The sequence below is a fragment of the Chiloscyllium punctatum genome, chromosome 32 (assembly GCF_047496795.1).
Source record: "Chiloscyllium punctatum isolate Juve2018m chromosome 32, sChiPun1.3, whole genome shotgun sequence".
Classification (NCBI taxonomy): domain Eukaryota; kingdom Metazoa; phylum Chordata; class Chondrichthyes; order Orectolobiformes; family Hemiscylliidae; genus Chiloscyllium; species Chiloscyllium punctatum.
Window position 1 is genome coordinate 17029111 of NC_092770.1, and position 16530 is coordinate 17045640.

Consider the following 16530-nt stretch of genomic DNA (forward strand, 5'->3'; position numbering starts at 1 on the left):
ATGACCCTTTTAATTGGGGTTTGTTCCTCTGTCTCTGTAAAAGTGGGAAACAGATGTTTATACCTACTGTTTGTACAGGTGTATCTAGCTTAACTTCATCCCCTCACAACATCTTATCTATTTGCCCGTAATGTCTACCATTGTTTTGCTGGCACATCTCATTCTGACATACAATTTTAGCTGATACAAAAACAATTATATATTTCCTCCACATCGTTTCCATTCTTGTTGACTCAGTTCGTGGCTAAAACAATTACACACTGGTGTGAGTTCATTTTACTTTGTGAAATGGAATTGCAGAATTGCAGAAGTAACATTAATTTACCTATATCCCACAATTTCCCCCTTTTCTTTAATTACCATTTGTTATCTTCTGCATTTTTCTTTTAGGGGCACCTGTTTCATCAAGGCTGTTTTAATCAGTCTTTGGGTGAGCCCTCGTATACAGGGTATGATACAACAGCCAATGGCCACCAATACCCCGACTACTACTATCAGGGAAGTAAGGATAGAAACCACCACCCCCTTCTATCTTCCAAACCAGGACTCAAGCCATCCCATGAGAGATGTGTCTACTCCTGGATTCTCAGCCAGTTCCTTTGCTAAGGTAGTCAATCCCCTTAAGGCCCGAGTAATTGAACCATCAGGTGCAGTGTTATTAGGAATAAAGGTACAACAGCTTGTTCCTAACATCACACACACACACACATCCCCCCCTTTTTCTGCTAAAATCATATCAAGGGCCATTCTGTTTTCCCATGCCATCCTACTTGTCGCATCAAGCTGTTCTGATATTCCTTTAATCGCATCTCTTGTATAATTTATAAATCGCTGTTGATTATAGAAAATGAATTTATCCAATCTACATTTTTATTAATTATTACCCACCAGAAGAGAGCTGACACAAAGCCTGCTGCAATCTGGTTACGAGCCTTGAATTCATCAGGTACCCCCCTAGGGACTCCTACCGAATCAAGATAAATCCTGTCATCGAAATAAGTGTCTAACAGTAATCTCTTACCCCTTCCCTTTTTCCCTCCTATCTTTTCCTTCTCAAATGCCAGGGTAAATGGAATTGCCAATTGTACAATTGTACATATCCCTCTCCAATCTGGAGGGAGGGTGGGTCTCAGTATTTTGCCCCCATAGTCCCACCACAGATCCGCTCGGGGAACCTTTAATGCTGAGTAGTTCCCTCCCTTCTCCGTTTCGGTTACATTCTTAATCTCTGTACATAATTTCAGCTCCCCCAAATCTCTCGACCGACTTGTACCTCATCTACCCACACACGATGTGTGATTTCCAACTGCGACGGAAAATATGAGGGGGAACTTTTGCATCTTTCTTCTCCAAGGGAGGGAACATCAGAGATAGGGAGGTACAATTCCTATCATTCCATGCAGTCTCATCCTGATACAGGGCTATCATACATTTCATGCCCTTCCTGTCTCGCTTCCACCCGAGCGGAAAGGGAACCACCTGGGCCACTGGCCGACCGGAGGCACATGCAGAGCAATTGCTTTTGTTCAGACTTTTTACAGTATACTTTACCCATTCAACCCAGGCATTTGCATCCCTGTACCCAGTTTCTATTTCAATGGTCTGTTTCAAGTCCTTTACCTCTATAAATTTTACTAGTTTAGGATCATCGGGAGGGGTGAAAGATTCTATCTTATTACCCAGTAGTTCTACCCGTTTTCCCCATCCTACGCTAATTCAAAAACAATAGCCCAAGAAATCCTTCCCATTTGCTTTCATTTCTATCCCAAACGTTTCATTTCATTGTATCTCATAGGTGCCCCCCCCCCCCCCCCCAGGATTGTTTCGTGCCATGTGGTTTTCCTTATCGTTAGGTATATTGGGTTACACTTTTTATCGGGACAACGCAAGCTGGTCGGAAGGGGGTCCGGTGGACTGTGACGAGACCATTATACTTAGTACCATCCCCAAGGCCATCCCCATAGGACTTAAGATGTATCTCAAAGCTGCGGTACTGTCCCTGATTATCTACATCCCCACAATTTACTAAGCTGCATACATCAGCGTCTATTACTTGTGGATTATCAGATTCAGGAACCGTTAATAATACATATGAAAATGATATTTGACGAAATCCCTAAGAATACTAAGAGGGCTAGCATCATAACTCTAAGCAGCATTCCCAGTATTCTCAACATCATGCTGAAGCACAAAAAGACTTAATATACAATCTTACAGAAATAATCCCGCGCTCGCGTCTCCACTGTATAATTAGTTACTCAAAGTCTCTTTAGTCTGAGTTTCAGCGGATCTTGCGTTGATTCGGCTGTCCAGACTTCTTCCTCCACTGGAGGGTCCACTGGCCCTTTGATCCGAGTGTAGTGAGTCCAGCCTTTCTCTGCTGTCCTTATTGTCTTTTCGGTCAAAAGAGCCTGGTACGGCCCTTCCCAGTCCGGCTGTAATTTAGTCTCTGTCCATGATTTTACTAAGATCCAATCTCCCGGCTGGATGGGATGAACGGTGAATTCAAGGGGTGGAGTCTGTGCCAATAAACCCTGTTTCCTGAGGAAAAAAAAAAGGACAAGCCCAGTATATACTTCTTTAAAAACAAATCTTTAGTTTCGGGAATTGGCAATTCTCCATTCGTTCCCAAGTAAGGTAATCCAAATAAGATTTCATAGGGGGATAGTCCCAAATCTTTCCTTGGGGCTGTTCGTACTCGCAAGAGAGCTATAGGTAAACATTTGGTCCAAGGGAGTCTGGTTCCTATTATCAATTTAGAGAGCTGTCGTTTGAGTGTTTGGTTGATTCTCTCAACCCTTCCCGATGATGGCGGGTGCCATGGAGTATGGAACTCCCAGGAAATTCCCAGCCCTTTCATTACCCCTGTAACACTTTAGAGGTAAAGTGAGTTCCTTGGTCGGAATCTATACGATTCACTAGCCCATATCGGGGAATTATGTGCTCCAATATTGTTTTAGACACTCCACTCGCAGTGGCAGTAGCTAGGGGGTATGCCTCAACCCAACCAGATAAATGATCTACTATGACTAGCATATATTTTAGTCTCCCTACCCTGGGGAGTTCAGTATAATCTACTTGTATACTCTGGAAAGGTCTCAATTCTGGATCTCTTCCTCCTGGGGTCTGTTTTCTCAAGACTTTCTTATTTACCTTTTTGCATATGATACATCCCTCACATATTTGTTTAGCAATTGTATATATTCCTTTACATCCATATTCCCTAAGAACCAAATCACACATTGCTTGTCCTCCCCAATGGCTGCCTTGGTGTAGGACAGCCATAATGTCTCGCATCATCATTTTGTTCAACATTCTCCTTCCATCAGGTAACATCCAATGCCCGTCTGCTGTTTTTACAGCCCCTAAATCTCTCAATTCATTTTCTTCGCTTTCAGTAAATATAGGAGCTTCCCGAGGACTTGGGACAGTAGGTATTAGGGAATGAATCACCACTTCTTGTGGGTTCAGGACTGCTTCCCTTGCCACTTCATCGGCTAATCTATTTCCCCTAACCTCTGGTTCATTTCCTTTCTGATGACCATTTACATGCACTACTGCTATTTCTCGGGGGAGTAATAGGGACTCCAAGACCCGTTTAATCAATTCTTCATGTACTAATTCCTTCCCCCACCTCTGGGTTAATACTCCCAAAGCTGCTCCCTTATCTATGGTAGCAAAGAGGTGGAAAGGTTTATCTAGGGAAGGTAAGGCTAACACGGGGGCATGGATCAGATCTCTTTTGCCTCATCATCCCAACTTAGACATTTTGGTTCCCCCTCTAATAGTTTGAGATATAATTTCTTAGTCTTCTGTGCATAGGAATCAATCCACAATCTGCAATAACCCGTGAGACCCAAACATTTGTGTAACTCCCGTTTAGTGCTGGGCAGCGGCATTCCCACTATTCCCTCTATCCGTTCCGGGCTTATCTTTCGCTTTCCCTCACTAACTAAATGTCCCAAGTATTTCACTTCTTGCTCCACATATTGTGGTTTGTTTTTAGATACCCTCAGTCCCTGCTGACCCAGGGAATTCAATAATTTGTTCGTGGCTTCTACGACTCTTTCTCTTCTTTTTCCTGTTACTAAGAGGTCGTCTACATACTGCAACAGGGTAGTCCCCTTGGGGCTGCTAAATTTCTCCAATATTTGTTCTAACATCTGTCCAAATAAATCCGGGGATTCCGTAAACCCCTGGGGGAGCACGGTCCACCGGTATTGCTGTTTCTGTCCTGTCTTAGGGTCTTCCCACTCAAAGGCAAACAAATTCCTATCTTCCTCTGCCAAGGGACAAGCCCAAAAGGCATCCTTTAAATCTATCACACTAAACCATTTGTGGTCATGAGGGATCTCACTTAATAACGTAGAGGGGTTTGGCACCACTGGGTGCCTGATCTGTACTGTTCGATTTAATGTTCTCAAATCCTGCACCAATCGATAAGTTCCATCGGATTTCCGCACTGGTAGTATTGGGGTATTATAAGGAGACATACATGGCTCCAACAGTCCATCTCTAATCAATCCTTCAATTACTGGCTGCAGTCCTCGTTTACCTTCTATGGAAATGGGATATTGTCGCTCACAGATAACGTCCCCTTTCCTTTTTTAATTTACTTCAAGGGGAGGGATCTGTAGTTTTCCACGATTCCCTTCTCTAGCCCATACAATAGGGTCTATCTCTCTCTCCACATCCTCTGTCAACATTGCCTTTGTACAACTAATTCTTTTTCCTGAATGCCAATCCCCAGTCCTAAGAGGATAATTAAATCTCTCCCTAATAAGTTACTTCCTATATCAGGGATATACAACAATTCCCCTTTGACCCTATCCTTAGGACCTTCTATCATCATAGGTTCAAATACTGGAACAGTAAATCCTTCCCCTTTAACCCCTGAAACAGTAATTGACCGTGTCGACATTCCTACTTTCTTTGGTTTAAAATTCAGCGATGACCGTGCTGCCCCCGTATCTACTAGGAAGACTACCTCTTCCCCACAGGGTCCCACCTTCAGGTTTATCAAGGGTTCCTGGTGGGTCCCTGGGGGCAGGAACCCCTGACACCCCTATACTTCATCAAAATTCATAAGCGGAATTGCCCTCTCTTCCCTTTTCAGAGCAGGACACTCCCGCTTAAAGTGCCCTATCTTTCCACAATAATAGCATCCTGCCTGTGGAGACCTCCAGCTCTGCCCCTGTCGCTCGAACCCTCTATCAAACGCTCCCCCTTGTCCTCTCTGTCCGACCTGCTGCCACCCACCGCTCCGGTTGGTCACTATTGGTTCCATTCTTTTCTTAACTACCTCATCAACCGCAGCTACCATCATTTTCACCTTCTGTTTCTGTGTCTCATCCTCTCTCTTTACAAACACTTTCTGTGCCTCTCTTAACAATTCATCTAATGGCTTTTCACTCCACCCTTCTATTTGCTGTATCTTTCTCTGTATGTCTGGTCATGCCTTTGTCACAAAAATGTACTTTCAAAAGACCCTGTGCCACTGGGTTCTCAGGGTTCATTCCAGAATATTTCCACATCGAGTCTCTTAATCTCTGCAAAAAAAAAAGCTGAAGGATCTCATCTTTCTCCTGTCTAACTTCAAAGACTTTAGTCAAATTCTGTGACTTCGGAACTGCCTCTCTTATTCCTTTTAGAACCAGGTCTTTCAATTCCCTCATTCCTTCTTAATACTCTGGGTTTTGATCTTCCCACTGGGGGTCTCTGAGGGGAAACTTCGTCTCTCCCTGTCCAGCATCCCCATCTCCAATCGGATGTTCCCTGTCCCATATTTTAATGGCTGCTCCCCATATAAGTCCCCTTTCTTCCCCAATAAATAGTATATTCAAAATAGACATTAACTCAGCCCAGGTATACAGACTGGGCCCCAAATATTGATCAATTTGTTCAGACAGCCCCACCGGATCCTCAACCAGGACCTTCATTTCTTTTTTAAATGTTCTGACCTCCCCACTGCTGAGGGGGACACTTACAAACCCAATCTCTTTGGCCCCTATTGGTACCTCCCGAATGGGATAAGTCATTACGTTCTTCCCCTTTTTCTTTTTTAAAGAAATATTGCAATATTTCTAGCTCCCCATAACTTCAAACACCAATTCATCAATTCATGCTTGACTAACTTTAAAGCCTGTTCCAAACTTGTAAATATATTTCTATATTTACGTTCATTTATTCAGTATTTAATATTTAAAATGTAAAATGCATACAGTTCCCAATTTTGAAATCCACTGTAATCACCCAGTTTTAGTCCCTTAATTTAAATCCAAAATTAGTTTTCTTAAGTAGTCCTGACCAATCATTGCTCAATTACAATACTATAGGTCGTGAAATAATCAGAACTGCCTTAAAATTATTTGTCTATTCAAGTTAAAAAAAAACTTCTAATGCATGAACAATGGCCGAATCCAAGGTCACAGATATTAACCATAGGATCTTGTTTTTACTACAATCTAATGTTGAACTGAAACTTCAACTGTCCTCCATAAATCGCTTTTATGTAAAGATAAAAGAGATTAGTTAGAAACTGATAGTAAGGCAGTCATGACCTGTAAGAAGAACAGGAGTTATCATTCTTTTTTTCATAATCTCTATAGAATCCTTAACCTTAAAATAAATCATGTTAAGTTTCCATAATAAAAATCAGATTCAAAACAGTCCCGGAACTCAAGCTCCAGGGAATAAAACGCAAACATTCAATCACCAACAAACAAATGTGCATTCAAACCAAATCACAAAGGGTTAAACTTTCTACCAGCTGTACAGCTCTTTTCATTCTCTCTCTCTCTCACACTCATTGACAAATAAATTCAGATATTTACAAACCCAGTCTTTGTCTGACCTTTTGGCCAGAAGAGGCGGGACGAAGAATGGATTCCTTAGTCCATACGAAGCAACAATATTTAATCATCTTTTTCCCTTGTACAAGTATTATTTTGCCAATTCCACAACATCCTCCCCAAAGGACTTTCTGGAGGTATGTTGTAAGGGACCCTGCCTCCATTTCCATTGCCTTTTCCTTCTTTTGTTTTCCCGGAGGCTTTTTCCTTATCCACGGCACAACCCATATTGAGTTCCTTCGTTAGTCCCTTATTAACTACTAAAACTCAATCCCGGCCACCAAGGCAATACTTCAAAGTCAGGTTTCTTACCTTGGTCTGTGCACAGAGTTGCCTGGCCCCTTTGTGCCATATTGTCTATCGAGCTCCTATCACTGTCTGATTCAGATGTCTCTCTTGTGGGATTCGTACCAGTCGCCCAAGGGAGTGGACCAAACCATGGGACACAAGACCGCTCCTCAATGGGGAACGGGATGCGTCTTCTCAGTGTCCAAGGCCAGCCACTCCCCCCTGGTGATGGAAGAACATCCCAGACGAGCCCCCGATTGTGAGAAACAAAGCCCACTCACTTCAATAATTTCAGTCCGAGACAAGATCTGAATTAGTAGTGTCATTTATTTTACACTTGCAAGTGGGTGTGATGTCCAGTGTCTATAAGGCAGAGGACATACACACCAAATTCAATTCATACACAACATTTATATGATTTGATTTCTATTGTTTTACACTGCTCCCTCCCCTGTTTACATCCTCCACTTCCCTAAGACCGGCCCCCATTACCCCTGTTTATCTCTTGCCTTATCCGGCCTTGTCTGTGACAAAATGCTTATTCCTGGCCTCACAAGGCTGTCTGACCTCATCCTGCTGTAGGTCATTGTTAGGCATATTCTTTCTTCATCATTATCTACCCCCTTCATCTGTGCCTTTCCCGAGGCTGTTCTAATCCCTATGACCCTTTTAATTGGGGTTTGTTCCTCTGTCTCTGTAAAAGTGGGAAACAGATGTTTATACCTACTGTTTGTACAGGTGTATCTAGCTTAACTTCATCCCCTCATAACATCTTATCTACTTGCCCGTAATGTCTACCATTGTTTTGCTGTCACGTCTCATTCTGACATACAATTTTAGCTAATACAAAAACAATTATATATTTCCTCCACATCGTTTCCATTCTTGTTGACTCAGCTCATGGCTAAAACAATTACACACTGGTGTGAGTTCATTTTACTTTGTAAAATGGAATTGCAGAATTGCAGAAGTAATATTAATTTACCTATATCCCACAGAAGCATCCAGATAAAGATGACTGAAGCAATGTGCTGACCAGCATAAGAGGCGTAAGGATTATCCCAACAAAAGCAAAAACAGAAAATGCTGAAAAAACACAGGTGGTCAGGCGGCATCTGTGGTGAGAAAGCAGAGATAACATTTTGGGTCCAATGATCCTTCTTCAGAGTGTTCTGAAGAAAGCTCACTGAACCCAAAATGTTAACTCAGAATAAAGAATAAAGGAGCATAATCTTAAAATTGGAGTTAGGCCCTTCAAAGGCAAACTCACACAAAGGAGAGTGAAAATTTACAGATTCAGAGATGATCAGAAATAGAGAAGGGAGAAGCTATTGACCGATTTGAAATGAAAGATAGGAGTTTAAACTCAATGCATTATTTAAACAAAGCAAGTTTGTAAGATCAGGGTGGAGGGTAAATTTTGTTTGGTGTGAGGTTTGGACAAAGGTGGATGAGCTGATGTTTAAAGGGTAGATCACGGGAGGTCAGCGAGGGTGTTGTAATAGTCATCTAGAGGTAACTGAGCTATGGATGTGGATTTCAGCATCTTATGGACTGAAGCAGGATGGTGTCAAGGGACATTATGGAAATAATTCATTGGATGGTCAAAAGGGACAACAAAATTTTGAAGCATCCAAAACGCTTACAGGAGTCAATTGTCCTGGAGCATTGGTGACCTTATAGATGTGTATAAAATCATGGGGCATGGGTAGGGTGAATAGCCAAGGTCTTTTCCTAGGGTGGGAGAATCCAAAACTGGAGGCTGGTACAATTGCAACATTTAAGAGGCATTTGGATGGGTATATGAATAGAAAAGGTTTGGAAGGATGTGGGCCGGGTACTGGCAGGTGGGACTAGATTGGGTTGGGATATCTGGTTGGCATGGACAGTTGGACCGAAGGGTCTGTTTTCATGCTGTACATCCTATGACATAGGTTTAAGGTGAGAGGGGAAAGATTTAAGAGGGACTCAAGGGGCAACTTTTTCACACAAGGGGTGGTGAGTGTATGGAACAAGCTGCTAGATTGATTACAACATTTAATAGGTATCTGGATGGGTATGTGAATAGGAAAGGCTTAGAGCGATAAGGTCCATATGCTGACAAATAGGACTAGATCAGTTTAGGATATTTGGTGGCGCAGATGACTTGGACCAAAGTGTCTGTTTCCATGCTGTTTGAGTCTATGGTTGTAGGTTTTAGAACTAGGGGACACAGTTTCAGAATAAGGGTCTCTGAAGGAGAATGCACTGGTAATCAAACTCCATTACTCCACAAGCCTTACCAAAAGTGTAAATGGCTGATTTAATCACGAAAAATGGTCAATTTGTTTCTCTATCAAGAAATAAGAGACTTTCACCAGGTTGCTTCAATAAACTCAAATAACCTATTTTGTATAAACAAACATTATTTAGAAAAGTGGCAAAACTGTTTATCAACTAAGCTATTTTACAGGATTAAAGTATATCCTCCTTAATCCTAAGCATATGCATTTGTAGACAGCCAAGACTATACAGTTCAGCAGAGATGTCATTTTTAAAAAAAAACCCAAAAACAGGAACAATACCCCTGCATGTCAAAAAAAATTGGAAAGCTATAACTGGTTGACTCCTCTCAGTTTCTTTGAATCTATCAACAAGACCAAATTGATGACAGTTACAGAATAGTGGAAGATCTTTAGACCAGAGTTCAGATTCAGATGGGAAACAGTCCTTGTATTTGAAATTTTATCAGGTTTTCAATCCAGTTCATTGAGAGAAATATTTTAGCAAGTTATGCTTTCTGTTTTTTTTCCTGAGGGGGACACACTGCCTCCTTCTGCAAGTTTCTTCAGCAGCATCTCTTGACCTGTGAAAACACACAGCAACTTAACCTCAGATGGTGTTGCAAGGTAGTGAATAACAGACCCAAGGCTTCTCAAAGTCTGTTGGATTCTGGAATTAAGTCATAAATCCATCTCATCTCTTTCTAAAGGTTTTGCCACTCTGCTTCACCACAGTCATTTGATTTTTCTTTATACGGCATTATACCCTTTGACCTGTTGAATTTTCATTTCCAAGGAATCACACACTAAAGTCTTTTCAACCTAGAAATATTCAAATAGATCCATGTTCCAACGTGACATACACGTGGACGTATTCCTTTCCTGACAAACTGAGATGAGGAATTTCTTCACTCAGTCGCTGTTTAATCTTGGATTAGAATGTGGTGCTGGAAAAGCACAGCAGGTCAGACAGCATCCGAGGAGGAGGGGAATCGACGTTTCGGGCAAAAGGTACGCTGTGCTTTTCCAGCACCACTCTGATCTGCAGTACCCACTTTCGCCTCTCTGTTTAATCTTTTGATAATCTCCAGGACTGTGGAGGGTCAACCCTTGAGAATATTGACGGTAGAGGCCAGTACACTTCTACAAACTAAAACAGTCAAAGGATAGTGTAATAGTGTTAATGTAGAAGGATAACCATTGAATAACAGAACCTCCTACACCTATTCCCCATGAAAGCAGATGGTCCGATTCCTCTTCCACTGAAGGTTACGCCCCTTTAAGTATCCCAAACCTGCAAATCTAAGCTGGAACAGAATGTTTTTATCGAGGCATTTACTCGTGTGTGCGTGGGTTCACCTGGACCGTATTGTGACCCACCTCTGAACAGGAGCTGTGTCAATTAAGAGGAGCTCAGTGTTAAAGTGGGGGCGGGCAGAGTTCCTTCTAATGCCTACACTGCAGCTGCTTATTCAGCGTCCAATCTTCCCAATTAGTTTACAAAGAACAGGCTGGGTCAAATGCCGCTGAGGGAGTCATGATTTCTCTCTGACCCCGCTTTGGTGGGAGGAGAGCTGACGGAATGTTGTCCCTGTGTAGTCTGGCTCTGGTTTTCCTTGTCTCTGCGCTGATAGTGACAGGAGCCCAACCATCTGCAGGTACGAATTCCAGTCTTCAATACGAGCAAACCCGCTCGATCAAATCTCATTCAACCCCAACTTAGTTCCCAATGTGTGCAACGTTGGAGTTTTTATAAAAGCAAGAGTTTTTTTAGATCTAACCCTTAAATCAGTACCAACCAGATACTGTGTCAATCCCACGCCACGTTTGAACAGGCAATATTTGATTATCTGTGCAGCTCCATTGAAATAATTATTCTGAATTCTGATCATTGGACCTGAAACGCTAACTCTGTTTTCTCTCCACAGATGCTGCCAGGTCTGCTGAGTTTCTCCAAGTATTTCTGGTTTTGTTAGTGAAATAATTGTGCTTTTTTGATTTGGTTTTACAGTGTGTAGAGTTACACATCCTATCTTTTATATTTAATCAGTGATCCCTAATTCCCCAGCCTCCCAGAAGAGGACATGTCCTCTACCCTGTCAAGATCTCTCAGGATCTTCTTTGTTTCGATCACGTCACCTTGTCTTGTTCTAAACTCCAGATACAAACCTTGTCAACCCAACCATTCCTTGTAAGACCACATTCCAGGTATGTTTGGTAAACTTTGGCTGAACTATTAAAGGCACACTTATGTTCTTGCTTAAATAAGGGGAGAAATTCTGCACTTCCACAAACTGCCATCCCTGTGCGTGTCAATATTAAACCCATTTGGCCTATTGAGTTTGCTCTGCCTTTTGATCACAGCTGGCATGTTTCGCAATCCCATTCTCCTGCCTTCTCCCTGTTGCCTTTGATCCCTTTTTTGTTAATCAAGAACAATCTACCTCTGCCTTAAATATACTCTGACCTGGCCTCCACTACCTTCTGCAGCAATGAGTTCCACGTATTCACTACCTTCTGGCTGAAGAAATTCCCCCTCATCCCACTCCTAAAGGATTGTCTTTTGACTCTCCAGCTGTGCCCTCTGGCCGTAGTCTCTCCTATTAGTGAAAACCTCTTCTCCACACACGTTCTATCTAACCCCCTCTAAACTCCATTGAGTATAGACTCAGAGTCTTCAACCACTCTTTTTAGCCAAACCGTCATCCCAGGTTCTTTCTTGTAAACCTCCTCTGAACCCCCAGCACTACTTTCCCTAGACACTGGGCCTAAAACTGATCACAATATTCCAAGTGTGGTCTTGCCAGAGCCTTATACAGCCTCAGCGATACATCTCTGCTCTTATACTCTAGCCCTTTTTTGAAATTAAAACTCAAGTTGCTCCTTCCTTCCTAACTACCAACTAAGCCTGCATGTTAATCTGAATGAAGAGTCTTGAGTCTTTGTCCTTCAGATTTCCTAAGCCTTACCTTTTTAGAAAATGGTCCAAGCCCTTTATTCTTTCCACTAAAGTGCATAACCTCACACTTTCCCACATTGTACTCCATCTGCCACTCCTTTGCCCACTCTCCTATCCTTTCCAAGTCCTTCTGCAGCCTCCCCACTTCATCTACCTGTCCCTCCATCTATCTTTGCGTCAACTGCAAACTTAGCAACATTGTCCTCAGTTCCGTCATCTATATTGTTAATGTATAATGTGAAATGATGTCCAGCACACTCTTTCCCCCAGTTTAAATATCCCCCCAAAATTGTAAGTTTAAGCATTTGTCTACTGTGTGCCAGTTTGTTTTTTTAAGCAGCCTGTCAAGTTTCCTTTTGTAATGTGTGCTTGACTTGCATTCAAGTAAGTGCCAAGATTAGAGTGGTGCTGGAAAAGCACAGCAGATCAGGCAACATCTTAAGAGCAGGAAAATCGATGTTACAGGCAAAAGCCCTTCATCAGGAATGAGGACATTTCTGTAAGTGCTTCTATACTTTCTGGTGCAAAGTTTAAATAAGAAAACACACCTCCTTTTGCGGTGCCTTTATCAAATGCATCCCATTCAGATCTGAAGATGGTAGCAATTGCTAACTCATTTTGTCTTTCAAACATATTAACTGGCATGTCTTGATCTTTGTAAGAAGCTGCTGAGGAAATATCCTTTTTATAGAAGATTTTTGTCTTTTAAAGGGGTAGAACCAGAAACCTGTGGAGCTATCTCTCTTTGCTGGGAAGTGACATCCAGTCTCACATCTGAGAGGTACAGTAAAGCTAACTGAAGATAATCTACACCTGCAGAGTAACACTTTTTTTTTAATAAAAAAAAATTCTTGGGATATGGGCATCATTGGCTGCACCATAATTTATTTCCCGTCCCTAGTTGTCCCTGAGAAGGTGATGGTGAGCTGCTTTGTTGAACCACTGAACTCCATATGCTGTAGGTAGACTCTCAATGCTGTTAGGGAGAGAATTCAGGAACCTTGACCCAGTGAAAGTGAAGGAACGCTGACCTACTTTCAAGTCCAGATGGTGAGTGGCTTGGAGTGGAAGTTGCAAATGAGAGTTTTCCATGTACCTACTTCTTTTGCCCTTCTAAATGGAAGTGGCTGTGGGTTTAGAAGGTGCTACCTGAGGGCTTTTGGTGAATTTCTGCAGTGCAGTTTGTAGTTAGTAACAGTAGTGTGTACTGAGAGTCAGTGGTGGTGATGAGTGGATGCTTATGGATGTGGTGCCAATCAAGCGGGCTGCTTTGTCCTGGATGGTGTCAAGCTTCTTGACTGTTTTTTGGAGCAGCACTCATTGAGGCAAGTGGGGAGTATTCCATCACACTCCTGACTTATGATTAATGGGCAGACTTTAGTAAATGTAGCAAGTAAGAGTCCTACATCATGGTTCTGCCCTGCTCTCATCTGTTGAAATATGGCTACCTCCAAAAATAGAGCAGCCTTTGAAAGCTGGGCCCTATATTAATGACTAGGTTCTAAAGCCAACAGTGATTATTCAGGATTATGCCAATTTATTCCAAAAATCTTTTTTACTAAAAGAATGAATCTAATTTTAGACCTAATGTATTTGACCTAATTTCCTTGACATCCGACTTGATCAAGACATTCCAACTTCAAGATTCTTTTTGTGCTCATTTTACATAATGTTCAGTTCCTATGTAATCTTTGACTTGAATGTTTCAGTAGCAGTAACAACATGCATTTATACATTGTACCCTTTAACACCAAGGGTTTCATAGTGTCTTAGTGTTTGACTGTTGAGACACATAGACAAACAGATGACCAAAAGGCCAGTCAAGCTGGTTTAGGAAGAGTCTTGAAGGAGGCTTAAAACTTTCTTGAGACAATCTCAGTCCTTTGAGCCAAGGCAGTCAAAAGCCATGTTTGGCAATGGGGTGGGGGAAGAGTCATTAGTAAAGATAAATAATACTCAAGAGGCTAGAATTAGAGGAGTACAGATATCCCAGAAGCTGTGAAGTTAGAAGAGATGGGAGATAGGAAGGATTGTATCTCACCTTTTTCTCACAGCCCTGTGATTTCATTACAGATAATGATCAAATTTTCTTGAATGCAGTGATAAAACTTACTGCTAACATATTCCACACGCTAACCAGAGAATTTTATAGTATAGAAGGAGGCCATTTGACCAAACTCTCTTGAAACCTCAGTTGGCAGAGCATTCCAAATCCTAACAATCGAGTAAAGATGTTTTCTTCTTCCCCCCCTCTTCCTTCCCCCCCCACTTCCCTTCCCCCCCTCCCCCTTTCTTGCTCTTCAATCTCTCTTGTTGACAATCTTGGAAATTGTGACCCTTTGTTTCCACTCATGTGTCAGTAACTGAATATCCTTCTTTACCCCGTCAAAATTGTTCATAATGTTTGAACACCTTTTTAAGATTACCTCTTAATCTTCTCTGCTCCAAAGAGAATAAGTTTCAATACAAGGAAAGATGAGATAAAAAACTCAATCCTTGTATCACTTTAATAAATCTCCTTTGCACTGTCTGCAGGACTTTTAAAAAGGAAGAATGCTAAATGGCATGCTCAAAACTGAAAGTAATACTCCAAATGTGGTCTGATCAATGATTTATAAAGGTGTAGCATGACGTCCTTCTTTTTCTACTCTATGCCTCTATTTATAAACCCAAAGTTCTAGAAGCTGCCTTACTAACTATTGCAACTTGCCCAGCTACCTTCACAGAATGATGCACATGTATCCTGAGGCCCCTCTGCTCCTGAACTCTCCTCAAATTTGTACCACTGTGTTTTCTGTACATGCTTCTACTAAAATTTATTACCTTTCATTTCTCTGCATTGAAATTCATCTGCCAGGTGTCTGCCTATTTGATCAAACAGGCAATGTCCTGCTGAAGTTACTCAGCATCATCCTCTCAATTCATTGTTCTCCAAGCTTCGTATCATCTGCAAACTTAGAGATTTTGCTCTTGACACCCATCTCCAAATCGTTTATGTAAATCAGGAAAGAGCAAGGGTCCCAAAACCAATCCCTGGGAACACCACTTTCAACTCATCTCGAATCTGAGAAATTCCCATCTGTGCCTAGCCTCATCCCTGTCTTTTAGCCAGTCTTCCACTCTATGCTGCCAAGGACCCATCAATCTCAAACATTTCTAATTGGCTCATCAACCTGCCATGTGAGTGTCAAATGCTTTCTGACAGTCCAAATATACAGCATTCACAGCCCTACCCCCATCTCCTCTGTCACCATATCAAAGAACTCAATTAAATTTGTCAGATAAAGCCATGTTGACTGTCTAGTGTTGATTTATTTTTCACTGTGTATATTTACCTTTCGCTTGTATCATAGCCTCAGTTTTTGCACAACTTATGTCAACTTGTTAACCAAGTTTCCTGGGTTATCTTGCTCCTTTCCTAAACAGTGGTGTCACATTTGCAATTCTACAGTCCCAAGGGACTAATCCTGTTTTGAGAGATGCCTGGAAACATTCTCTCTGCAATCTAGGATGCATCCTCTTTGGGCCTGGCTACTCCTACCTGGAGTGCTGCCAGCCTTGATTAGCATTTCTTTATCACTATACTGCTCAGTTGCTCAATGCCCACATTTTCAACTGGGCCATTGTCACCATCTTCTGATTTGGTAAAGACGGGTGAAAAATATTCATTTAGTACCTCTGCCATATCCTTTGCTTCAGTGAGCAACTTACCCTGCTGTTCCTTTATGTGCCCCACACTATCCTGCATTAATATGTTTGAAGAACATTGCAATCCGTTCCTCATGCTTCCTCTTAGCCTTCCTTATTCCAGCCTTAACATCCCTCCTGCATTTGAGATACTCTTCCTGATTCCTGTTACTATAATTATGCCATTGATTTTTCTTTAGAAACAGTTTTCCACCTGTCATCATTACTTCATTTGCCAGTTACCTTTTAGATCTGTGTCAGCTGGTTCATGATCTTTCTGCTGGTGGGAACAGTGGCTGGATTTCTCAATTTTGTAATTATCTCTAGGACCCTCTAAGATGCTTGGAGCTTTGGACACTGAGAGCAATGAGATTTTCGTATGTAATTGGTATCGAAAGCAAGTGAAGGGAGTTGAGTGACAGGTTAGCTCTAATCTCATTGAAATGCTGTGGAGAGGCGTGTACAGGGTGGAATGGCCTCCTGC